This window comes from Megalobrama amblycephala, linkage group LG15, assembly GCF_018812025.1.
Source record: "Megalobrama amblycephala isolate DHTTF-2021 linkage group LG15, ASM1881202v1, whole genome shotgun sequence".
Classification (NCBI taxonomy): domain Eukaryota; kingdom Metazoa; phylum Chordata; class Actinopteri; order Cypriniformes; family Xenocyprididae; genus Megalobrama; species Megalobrama amblycephala.
The window spans coordinates 4,829,614-4,843,146 of NC_063058.1; the positions used below are offsets into that span (position 1 = coordinate 4,829,614).

Below are 13,533 nucleotides of genomic sequence, written 5' to 3' on the forward strand. Positions count from 1 at the left end.
TTCTGGGTTCTAATCTGCCCTCTTATTATTTATTTTATTTTTTCTCATTAAAACCAAAGATGTTCGTGAGTGATTGTATATCAAGAGCAGGGACATGTTTATGTCCATTTTGTTTTGTGATTTCACTGAAATGAATAGAGAGTCTCCGCAACAGCATAGATTGAAGCACTCGTCCGTGTGAAGACTGCACACTGTGCACGAGCATCAAGAGAACACTGTTGCGCCACTAATAGCGGCAATGATCTCATCTCATCTTTAAAAAACAACAACAACAAAAAAAAAAACCTATCCTTTCACTTCCTCTAATCCCTCTCTATTGTAGCTGAGCACTGCCTATAACTTGTATTGTGAGCACATCTATTTGCCTCGTCATGATGACTCGCTTGTTATATTCCTCACTTAAAGGGATAGTTCACCCAAAAATGAAAATTTGATGTTTATCTGCTTACCCCCAGCGCATCCAAGATGTAGGTGACTTTGTTTCTTCAGTAGAACACAAATGATGATTTTTAACTCCAACCGCTGCCGTCTGTCTGTCAAATAATGGGAGTGAATGGGAACTTGGATCAATAAGAGTCGAAAAACCTTACATAGACAAATCCAAATTAAACCCTGCGGCTCATGACGACACATTATTTTATTTTGTTAAAAAATGCTTTTCTTACTTATTTGTCATATTTGTCTTTTTTTTCCAGTCCTGATATCTAAAAATTCTTAAAACCAGATGCTTTTAACTACATAAATAAAATTACATAAGATATTTTTTTGTTTTCTGGGAAAAAAAAAAAAAAGAAAGAAAGAAAAAAAATCCAAATGAAGTTTTTACTTAAAACAATCTGCCAATGGGGTAAGAAAAATAATCTTGTTTCTGTCCCAAAGTAAAATGTTATTTTATTTATCTAGTAAAAGCATCTGGATTTAAGAATTTTTAGATATTTGGACTGGAAATTAGACAAAAATACTAAGAAAAGCATTTTTGCAGTGTACAGAGAATTTAGCTTGCTACAACAAGCACCTGCAGCTTTGATTTGCCATACAAAAAGATATTGCAATAACTTTTGATCGGGCAGTTTTTTTGGGAAGGGGATACCATGGGGTGTTCCAAATGAAAGCGAACAACTGGATCCCAAGATCATTAGTAAAGGGTGCATGCAATGGTCACTTCAAGGAAGTATTTTTATTGTTTGTGGTCATGTGACACAGCAAATCCTTGTGATTTATTTCAAAGCTAGATGGCGGGAGAGTTCGAGTTGACTTGCAGAGTAATTCAAGTTGTTTTGTTTTGTTTGTGATAATATTTCACACATTTTTGTCATGTTATGTTTAAATAAGTTTCATAGGTAAGAAATGTGCTAGATAATGCAGGGTCCAAAGATGAGACAGCAAGTTTTAGCAAAGAAATATACTCACACACACACTTAACACATGGTGCGTTGTAATGGGAACTTCCCAGGTGAAGATAATGAGGAAATTATTGTCTTTCATTGCTCCCTTCGCCAAGTGCATTCCAAATAACTACATTATGGCACACAAGTGCCCTGCTCTCTTCAAAGTCCCCACATCAAGGGCTCTGCCCTCAAAGGGAGTAGGGCTTAGGGATGTTCACTTCCGCTTGGAATTCGCCAGAGGGTGAAAACAGCTGCAGCAATGTAAATTATATAAGAAATATGAGTTTGTTTAAACTGTCACCGTTCATGGGTCTGTGTGTTCATCCCTGCATGTGTTGTGTTTCTGTCTGTGGCCTGATTGCCTTTCAGCATTGCTGGGCAGCTCATTGCTCTGACAAGTTAATCAGGCCAAACTCACCTGATACTCATCATATCTCCCTATCCAAAGAGTATAGAACCCCTGCTGGGCGCCGTTGTTGCAATGGAACGTTTTATTCAGTGTCGCTTCTTGTTAGTGTATATTCTTTGCCATATTCTTGTGACAGACATCTTTACATCATGACACCGTGAAAAACTGAAATAAAATAAAATTACATTTAGATGCATAATGGTTGAGTGTATTTCTGTCCATACCACGGTTTACAAGTTTGTAGCTTATTAAATCTTATCAACACACAAAGCACATTAAAGGGTTAGTTCACCCAAAAATGAAAACTGTCATTTATTACTTATCCTCATGCCGTTCCACACCCGTAAGACCTTCGTTCATCTTCGGAACACAAATTAAGATTTTAATTGAAATCTGATGGCTCAGTGAGGCCTTCATAGGGAGCAATGACATTTCCTCTCTCAAGATCCATAAAGGTACTAAAAACATATATAATCAGTTCATGTGAGTACAGTGGTTCAATATTAATATTATAAAGCGATTATATTAATATTATAAAGCATGAGAATATTTTTGGAGATTACATTTACTTATTTAGTGATGGCCGATTTCAAAACACTGCTTCATGAAGCATCGGAGCACAATGAAACAGTGTATCGAATCATTATTCAGATCACGTGTCAAACTGTCAACGGCTGAATCACGTGACTTTGGCACTCCGAACAGCAGATTTGATACATTGATTCATTTGTGCTCCGATGCTTCCTGAAGCATTGTTTTGAAATCGGCCATCACTAAATAAGTCATTATTTAGTTTTTTTTTGGCGGTCCAAAAATATTCTCGTTGCTTTATAATATTAATATTGAACCACTGTACTCACATGAACTGATTTATATATGTTTTTAGCACCTTCATGGATCTTGAGAGAGGAAATGTCATTGCTCCCTATGAAGGCCACAGGGAGCCATCGGATTTCAACTAAAATATCTTAATTTGTGTTCCGAAGATTAACGAAGGCCTTATGGGTGTGGAATGGCATAAGGGTAAGTAATAAATGACAGAATTTTCATTTTTGGGTGAACTAACCCTTTAACTTGCGAATTAACAGATGAAATGCAAAAAATTAACAAACATACCGTGTGCGCCTTCTAATCAGAAATCCAGGCGACATTAAGAGACATTTGGAGACATTTTTTTCTGAACAAATTCTTCTCGATCAGACACGTCTTAGTTTGTGTACATCTCCTCGTGGTTCTGATATTCACCCAGTTAGCTATATTACATGAAAGGTTACAACTCTACACAATGTTCACCTGTAGGTGTCGCCATTACCAAAGTATCGCAATACTCAAAATACAATTTCCAAATGAACATTCATAATACATTACACAACACTAGTAATACACAAAACACCCTTTAACAAAGTAAATAACTGAAATATTTATAAAGAAAATACACCTTTACCTGTGACAGCTACAATCCCTTGTGTTGCAGTCGGTCTTTGTCAGATCATTGTTTGGTTCATGTCTGCCATTTCTGTTGCTGTCCTGTCTAGTTCCTGTTCCAGCTTTGTTTAGCCTCTCGCGTTTGTTGGATTACCTGCAGCTCTTGGATTCTCTTTGGATTTGGCGTTTGATATCCAGCCCACTGCAGTATGTTCCTCGCTGCCAAAGCCTGTCAGCTCCCACCTGCAATCTGCACCATCTCTCTACTGTGTTCATATTTTCTATTATTAATAAACTCATTGATTGAATTTGCTTGTGGATCCCATTTTTATTTCCGTGACATAAACATCTTCTAGTAGACCCAATAAACAAAATGATGAACCTGTAAAGCCTGGGATACACTGCATGATTTTAGCAATCCTATAAGATCATTACAAATCACACTATGTGACATGGATCTATTAAACTTGGGTATGACATGCTTGTAGACTGTACGATGAAGACACCTATTGACTCATAAGCTATGATGCAAGTTTCTATAGAAGAATAAAACCTCATCAGCATGCGCTAGTGGTAAACAAAAAGAACATGTTGAATCACACTTTGGCAGTTGTAGTTTTTATGTGTGCTGAAAAAACAGGAAGCGGCAAAATAAGAAGGGAAAACAACTTGAGGTAAGCAGTTTTAAGTTTTAGCACCATGTCATATTGATTTCATGTCGCATTTTTATTGGCTGGTTAATAGATGTAGGTCGTAGCAGCAAACACACTGTGCGATGATCATGCTGAATTTCTGACACTGTCAGAAAATTATCGTAGGCTATCTTTGGTCGCAAGACTGAGAATACGGTCGTCTTTGAACCTCTTTCACTGTATGGCGCCCCCCCTCCCAGCCCGACCCCCTCCACCCCCCCAACCCTTTTCTCCACCCCTCTAGGGGTCAGCCAGCTGTTATTTTCGTTCAGTGGCTTGATATTACCGGTATGAATTTTCATGTTCCAAAATGTTGTGAAATAAAACAGCTCGCCCTCGTTCATTTCAGGGGTTCTATTTAATTACCATTTGTGCATTTCATTCATTGTACCAGTTCAAAACTGAGTCCCAAAAGTCCGCGTAAGAAGCATAAAGCCTCGTTTACACTGCACGCGTGTGCGTTGCATTACGGCTCCGGCAAGGTTTTGTTCCGTCTTCTGAGCGGTGTCAACTCACACCAGAAGCATTTCAGAAGCGAAGCGGCTGGATTCCCGATACCACGAGATTTGCATGTCTGACGTTTTTTTCATTGATTTTTTTCGTGTTTTTAATGGCTAAATTGTTATATTTTGTCCGGTTTTATTGTGTTTATTGCTATGCCATACTTTATTTTGTTGTAGCCATACAGATGAAGTTAATACACTTAAAATTCCAGTTATGGACAACAAAAACAAAGAAATTTCAAGTTTTTCAACTTCGAATCTCTTGTCGTCAGTTTCTGGCATCGTAGTGATGCGAAATATGACCAGGAGTTTACTCAGGGTGATTATTTTGACTTTATTTGTATTTGAGCTGCGCGTCTTTGACGCGGCGTCCGTCAAAAATAGGCGAGGCGCCTATCTTTAGCGAAGTGGCGCAGCGAGCTTCTGGGACGCTTCTCAAACGCACCGCGGCGCGGCTGGTGTAAACACGAGCATTGACTAGAGTGGCCGCGAATCAGCTCCGGTAGCCACGTCGCAGCCGTAACGCGCCGCACACGCGTGCAGTGTAAACGAGGCTTAACACGTACAGACTCCATGTAGGCCTATGATTCGCTCTTTTGTTGTTCTGTTTTCTTTCAGGATCAAAAATATAACAAATGAAAGCGTTTATCTGTATTTCCGACTGATGAGAACTATGCATATACATTCATAAATCAGTCAATTTTGTTCTATTATGAGATATTTTATTCTAATGTGATCAGTGACTCAAGCACTGATGGACCAAAGAGCGCGCATTTCGACATTTGCAGTAAAAACTTGAAATATAAATTCTCAGAAAATGCATTTAATACCAATATATTGAAACGTCTGTTTATATGCTCCATTAATAAAGGAGTCCAGACATTGGAAAAATATCAGTCCACATGCGTTTTATATTTAATATGAGGGAAATAGACATGCATGCATGCGTGACACAAAAAAAATCTTTAACTTTTAGGTAGCAAAATATTTTTTAGTAATTCTGTCAATTACACTAAGGTTATTACATTGTCTGCCATATATTTGCTTCTTATTTATTAAATACGGGCAATTGATTGATAAAACATTGATCAAAATTAAGATACAATTTATACAAAACGAATATCTTTTAAAAAGAGTTTTATATAAAACAAAACTTAATGAAGTCGTCAAAATCATGTTTTACCAAAAACAGCGCCGTTGCTAGGAGGGCGCCAGCGCCTCTGCCTTTCAGCGCCTATGCCTCGCGAGTGGATGATAGCCCTGAAGACGCTAGCAATGATATACCTTTAGTGGTAGTATACCTTTAGTTAAGTTATACCTTAAGAGTCTTCGTAGCGCGCTAAGAGACAATGTTATCGGGAAACGCAGCCCAGTTTCATGCGTAATGGAGATTCCAAAGCGCTCTTCTTTGGTCAGAACCATGGAGAGCGATCGCGGATAGGTCTGTCCTATGCACCGAAACTTTTAACAATGCAACAAAATATTTAAAATCTATATTATGCACAGATAATATAACAGTAGGCTATATTAATCAATATTTTTTTATTAGGTTAAGCAGTGATTGGATAACGTTTTTTTTTAATTTATTTAACATTTTTAATTTAAGGCCCCCCCCCAAAGAAGAATCCCGCCCCCCCTCTCACAATATAGTGCCCAACGTCCCTGGGTAAGCTATGCTACCAGTAATTCAATTCAATTCAATTCACATTTATTTATATAGCGCTTTTCACGATACATATCATTTCAAAGCAGCTTTACAGAGAATGCATGTCAACATTACAATTTAAAGAATGCAGTTAGCAAATAATGTAATAATTTAGGCAATTAATTTACAATCACTGTTTAGCAGTTTAACTGAACGTAGAAGCAATGAGCTCCTGAAAAATGAATTACATTAACAATAATTAGGATATAGAAATTGTGCAATGTGCATGTTGATCCAGATGATTGCGTCTTCTGAAGTCCTCGCAGGAGTTGGCGCCGTCTCTTCATAGGTGTTGGTCATCTGAGGTCTTCTTAAGAGGTTGGATCCAAACTGAAGCTGATGTCCTCTCTAGTCACCTCGGGACGGGTGTCCCGAGGCAAAACAGAAAAGCAAATGGAGAATAATTAGCGTAGTTGCTGTTCATAACATTAAGCAAGGATAGTCATGTGCAATTGATCTGATATGAGATGCATTATGTGAATGCTTGGCTAAAGAGATGCGTCTTTAATCTAGATTTAAACTGGGTGAGCGAGTCTGAGCCCCGAACATTATCAGGAAGGCTATTCCAGAGTTTCAGAGCCAAATGTGAAAATGCTCTCCCTCCTTTAGTGGACTTAGCTATCCTAGGTACAACCAGAAGTCCAGAGTTTTGTGATCTTAGAGAGCGTGAAGGATTGTAGGGTGATAGAAGATCAGTTAAGTACACAGGAGCTAAACCATTTAGAGCCTCATTATAGGTCATTAGCAATACTTTATAATCAATACGGAACTTAATAGGTAACCAGTGTAGAGATGATAAAATTGGTGTTATATGATCATATTTTCTTGACCTGGTAAGAACTCTAGCAGCTGCATTTTGTACTAATTGTAGCTTATTTATTGAGGAAGCAGGACAACCAGCTAATAATGCATTACAGTAATCTAGTCGAGACGTCATGAAAGCATGAACTAACTTTTCTGCATCAGAAATAGATAACATATTCCGAATCTTAGCAATGTTTCTGAGGTGGAAGAAGGCTGTTTTTGTAACATATGAAATATGATTTTCAAAGGACAAGTTGCTGTCTAATATAACACCCAGGTCTTTAACTGTCAAGGATGGAGTAACAGTACATCCTTCTAAATGCAGATTGTAGTCTGAGAGATTCTGTGTACAGGTTTTTGGCCCAATAAGTAATACTTCAGTCTTATCTGAATTTAATAGAAGAAAATTACTAGTCATCCAATGTTTTACTTCTTTAATACATTCTGTCAGATTGGATAATTTAGAGATTTCATCTGGTTGTGTTGAAATATATAACTGAGTATCATCGGCATAGCAGTGGAAACTAATTCCATGTTTTCTTATAATATTGCCGAATGGCAGCATGTAGATTGAAAATAGCAGAGGGCCTAACACTGATCCTTGCGGCACTCCATAGTTTACTATCGTGATCTTAGATTTTTCACCGTTTACTTTTTTTCAGTAAAGAGAAAAAAAGTTAAGAAAAAGAAAAAAAATCTTGAAGAAATCACTGATCGGGCTGCAGTGAGAGGCCCCTTAGAGCCAATAGTAGCGGCGCATTCATAAGTCCCGCCCACTGGTCGCGCCGGCGCTGCTTTCAGCGTGAGCAGATGAGAGCGAGTCAGAGCAGATCAGATCAGCACAGACAGTTTCTCCTGAAAATCCACTGAACTAACTGGAAATGTGATTGAGTGCACTAAAAGTGCGTCAGCCTGAAGTGTTGTCGTCGGAGACAGAGAAGAGAGAGACGGAGCGGATCCCAGCGTGTTGAAGCACTGTGAGTAATCTTCCTTGTGTGAATAAAGATATGATTCTATTTTGCTTTAGTGAGTGAAATTCCAGATATTAATCCGAATATAATGTAAATTACATGTTGAAGTTTCTAAAATGATTAATTCTGAGCCGTTTTGAGTACGGTAGGCCGCGTGCACACAGCGCGAGCTGAACTGATTAGCACATGGGCTAAAGCTAACACGAGTAAACATGATAATTGTGTCATGAAATGAGGTAAAGAGTGATATATGAGTGTCAGTGTGTTTTAATAACTGCCTGTTAATGTTTAATTTGATTGTGTCAATTTGAGATATTCATATGGTAATGTCTGAATCAAAAATAATATTTGGTTTGCTAAATAATGACTAAAGGGCGTTTACTGTACATTCAGTTAATCATTAAGTTAATTACTAGCTTATTTTTGTTTGTTTTTGCACGAATGTGGATCCTTTAAATGTTTAATAAATCTTAAATAATGGCTAATATGCCCTTACTAGCCTGTATGTTAAGTTGATCATTAATTACTAGTGTGTATGTGCATAACAAATGCATAATTGTATTAACATATCTCCTTTGAGATCTGCCTCCCTCCCCTTCAGGTACAGTCATTTTATATTCATCTGTTTACATTTATTGAGGTAAGAAGACAAATATCTAAGAAAATGAATGCGTATTATTTCCATCTCTTGTTTCTTGTTCCTTGACAGACCCAAAGGCAAAGGACAGTGATTCCCAAACCACAGAGAAATGAATGGCTGTTGATGAGTATCAAGCACAACCTCGACAGAGACTCAGAAGAGGCTGAAATAATGGAGGAAAACGGAAAAATTGAGAAATGACAACAAAAAAGTAAGAAAAATGCACATATTAGTTATTTTACTGTTTGGTGAATCAGCAGCCAGCTATCAAACTGTTTGGTGGTTTATTTGAGTAGGTTTTTTTCTGTCTTTACACTTAAAACTTTTAAATTATTGTAGAACTGCTATTGTTTCAATATTATTATTCAACTTGCTATGTAAAGTTAAGACAAAGAACTTAATAATTATTGGTAATTAATTGCATTATCAAGTATATGACAAGAAACCTGAAAGTTTTCCAACCTCTAACATCTGGCATGATGGCTTTGCAAAATGCATCATTAACATTAAATTCATCAGCTTAGATGACCATATGTACACATAGGAGGCAGTCGAGTTGGTAAATAGGTGTAAGAGATTGCTTTATCATTTATTTTGCTATATTTTTGTTGCTAGAGCTACCAAATCTGATAAATGAAGTGAAGATGACCCTGAAGTCTCAGTGTTCGTCAGCATCAGTCAGCTCTGACTTGGATGATGGGACAGGATTTGCCACAGAGTAATTACAGAGCCCTTCCAACAGAACAGGTAGTGTACTAGTTTATCTTGTCAATGAAGTGCTGAAACCGTTGTTGTTAATACTATATGTGACCCGTCACGGAAACCAGGGTCACAAGTCGGCAAGCACAACTATCGAGCAAAATGAGAAAGAAGCGTTTTTTTTTTTCAAAATTGGTGATTTTCGTTTTTTTGCAGAATCTGTTAGTTGAGATCACGAAGAAGCTTCTCCGTGTTTGAGATAGCAGTTTTGGTATATTTAAAAGCGTACATTTTGAGGTTGAAATCGGCTTGTTTTTCTGAGATTCTAGCACGCAGTAGGGGCGTGTCATTGTCTGTGTGTATTTCCATACTGGATAGCCGGCTTTTGTTTCTTTTGTTATTGCTCCCGCCCTCCAAGGGAAGTGTGGCTACTTATTGTGCACATTGCAGCAAAACAGACTTAAAATACTTCGTCATTTTTTGTCATAGAGACATAAGTAATATATCAATTGAAACTATAGAATGTCTTCTTTTATTTGTGTACACTCAGAGTAAAAACAAAATGTTGTGCTTTTTGTAAAATAAAGAAAACTAACATGATGCGTCTCCCTCTGAACGAAGTCCAATCTGATAGTTCTCAGAAAATGAACGGTAACTTAGTGAATACTAATCACAAAAAAATTAGACTTGTGTCTAAAAAACATTGAAGTGTCAGGTTTTAAATCATGTAAGTCAAATCGAAAACAAACATTCTGTGTTTATGTAATCTGTATGAAAAGAGAGCCATGTCAGAAGTCCGTGATTCAGCTCATTATCCGCTAATGCGGCCACGCCCAGGGAGCCAGCGCTATTCAGATGCAAATACATGTATACATCGTCTCATTCGTGTATTTATTGTCTTGAAAAGTGTTGATCTGTATGTTTTGTCGGCTTTACTGACAAAATGCGCGTGACAATCACATGCGATATATCCCCCAGCCCTACTCCTCTGTATAGAAAATTGACATAAACATATGAGAATCCATCAATATTTCTCCAAATGTGCATGCTTTTAAGCTGAAAGCCTATATGAAATGCCACAGAGGTAACATAACTGTTCAGACACTTTGCATCACAGAAATACATTAGGCTATATTTTAAAGTATATAATACCATCATTTGAAATTGTAATAATATTTCACAGTATTGCTGTTTTTTCTGTATGTTTGATATACACCATCACAGAGGGTTTTTTCACAGCCTACCTGACTGAAGTCATTTCAGGTCATTATTATGTGATTCTTTTGTCTTCTCAGGTGAGAAAATTTCATTTCATGATTATAGTGACCAAAATGATCACGGTTATCACAGAATGCTGTGCAAAATTCCTAATGCTACACAATGAAATCAATTCACCAAGTTTTATGTAGAAAACCAGCAAATAACAAATAAAATTAGCATCAATATGTACTTTTTCCTGTACATAAACATAAAAATAATAACATTAAAAATGATGGCCAGATTTTAAAGGAGTGTCTTGCAACATGTTATCTCTAAATCATTTTCAGCCTCTAAATCATTTTTATAAAAGTCAAAAAAGATAAATTACTGACATTTACAATGCACATTATCCTTTATTATTAATAGTATGTGGTCCATGCAGCTTTACAGAGGGGAGCTTTACAGGGGGTATGGCTTATCTAAATGAGATGTAAATGAGCCCTATTGTCACTCCCAGCAGGTGAGAACAGGCGAGAACTGCAGAAACTTTAAAGGGGTTTTTCTCTCTTTAGAGCTTTTTTGAGTGCCTACCTTCAAATGGCCACAACTTCTCCAAATATTATCAGATTTCCATGTGTTACACATCGTTGGAAAGCTTGGAGACTACACTTTCAGAATCTGTGAATAACTCAAAATGCCCAGGAACCGACTTGTGTCCCTACTTTCCGTGACTGGTCACATATTCAAAGTGATCCAGTTGGAGTTAAGTTTAGGTTAAAGGATTAGTTCAGTTTGAAATGAAAATTAACCCAAGCTTTACTCACCCTCAAGCTGTCCTAGGCGTATATGACTTTCTTTTTTCTGATGAACACAATCTGAGAAATATTAATAAATATCCTGACGCATCCAAGCTTTATAATGGCAGTGAATGGGATCAATGAGTATAAGGCTGAAGAAAGTGCCTCTATCCATCATAAATGTACTCCACACGGCTCCAGGGGTTAATAAAGGCCTTCTGAAGCGAAGCGATGCATTTGTGTAAGATAAATATATTTAACAAGTTATGAAGTAAAATATTTAGCTTCCGCCAGACCACAATCCATATTCAAGTTACGAAGAAAGTGTAAATTGTGATCATGTCAATTACACTTTTTCCGTAAGTTTATTAGGGAAGGTGTAGGACATAGTGTAAGCTTTGTGAGCTGCAAGAGTTTTGCACTTTCTTTGTACGTTGAATACGGAAGGCGGAAGCTAGATATTTTACTTCATAACTTGTTTAAATATGGATATTTCTTTTACACAAATGCATCGCTTCACTTCAGAAGGCCTTTATTAAACCCTGGAGCCGTGTGGAGTATGTTTATGATGGATGGATGTGGATGGAAGCACTTTCTTCAGCTCATACTCATTGATCACTATCACTGCCATAATAAAGCTTTGATGTGTCGGGATATTTAATAATATTTCTCAGATTGTGTTCATCAGAAAGAAGAAAGTCATATACACCTAGGATGGCTTGAGGGCGAGTAAAGCTTGGGCTAATTTTCATTTCAAAGTGAAATAATCTTTTAAGTGTCTTGCTCAGTGCCACAATAGTGGCAATTCCTGTCAAACTCACAACTTTTTGGTTCCATTTGGAAGTCCAGATCCCCAAACATGCTGCTGTTTTGTCTAACTTGATATGTAGTCATGGACTGTGGGCCACTTTGCTTCCTAACAATAGCAATGTTTTGCCTTTTGTTTGTCTCACAGGAGCAACGTTGCAGAAAGTGTCCTCATGTGGTGCCCACCAGCATTGGTACAGCAATTAATGCCAAACTTACTGAAATTAGCGGGAAAATACAAAAACATCTGAAAACCTTAATGGTGTTTGATGATTGATAGCCGTGACAGTGTGTTCAAGGTATTTTGTTGTTATTGTTGTTGGGGTGTGTGTGTGTTGTCTTCAAAAAGTTCAGTTTGATATCAAGTTGTAATTTTAAATTACTCTTGTGGAGTATAATTTGATTGTCTCTTTGATTGTGTTGAAATAAAAGTATTTCTAATGTAAATTTGTGCAAGTAATTGACTGAAATCATATATGATTTGTATATGCAGAGATATTGTAATATTTACAGAAATCATATAAGATAATTATATGTAGAGATATGAGGAATTAGGTGAAAACGTATAAAATCTGTATAAAATTCATATGAGCAAATAATGCAAAATTTAAATAAATCCTGTATGACTCGCATATGATCCAATCAAGAATTTTAAATGATTTGTATAGGAAATTTACTGACATTCATACACATTTTCTACTAAAATCATATACTATTGCATACTGTTGTCATGTAAAACTCATATAAAAATTTTACAGTATTCATATATGACCTAAAAAAATTCCATATAAGTTGTATGCAATGTTCCCTCTAAGCTGCACTTCTGAAGCCGCGGCCGCGCAGAAGAAATAATTGCCGCGCAGAGAACAGACATGAAAATGTTTGTAGCAGTTTGAATGAGAAATAATTGCAGTGCTCTGGACAACCGCTATAGAGTTATTGTCGCTATAGTGTTGGAACCGGTGAATGCGGTTTACAGGTTTGATAGAAAGAGAACGATTGAGCGCGTGTGAGGTGGCTGGCCCTGAGCCAAATCAGTCGCGGTAAGAATACTGTCATGTTTGCGGACTAAATACATCAACACGAGAGGCAACGCGAAACGAAAAGAAATGTGAAATAAAACGCCATGTTTGAATGAAAAGTGGTGGAAATAACGGATGATGGGCACAGAATGATAACAAAACTGAGACATTTACAATTACACAACCATCACAGGTGTAGCTTGAAAACTCAAAATACATCAGTGATATACCTCAGTTTAAATAGATGTTTGTGTGTGGTGGTGGTGTGGGTTTCAGGGATGTTTAGATAACTATAAAAGAGTTAACGTTCACTTTTCTTAAAAATATTTAGCTATCAGTTTAAATGCTTCAGTTTGTTTTCACTATATAATATATTAAAACATATGGAAGCATTTAAACTGATATAATACTGTATATCAGTTTAAATACGTAAATATTATATTATATAATTATATTTTATTATATTATAAT

At 36.8% G+C, this 13,533-nt stretch overlaps 1 long non-coding RNA gene across 1 annotated transcript; it reads left to right on the forward strand.

Annotated features, from left to right (window-relative positions):
• The first annotated feature begins 8,227 nt into the window (after positions 1-8,227).
• Positions 8,228-12,487, forward strand: LOC125246675. Its single transcript, XR_007179927.1, has 3 exons — positions 8,228-8,748; positions 9,153-9,284; positions 12,189-12,487. It is a non-coding gene; the product is annotated as an uncharacterized LOC125246675 (long non-coding RNA).
• Positions 12,488-13,533: the final 1,046 nt, after the last annotated feature.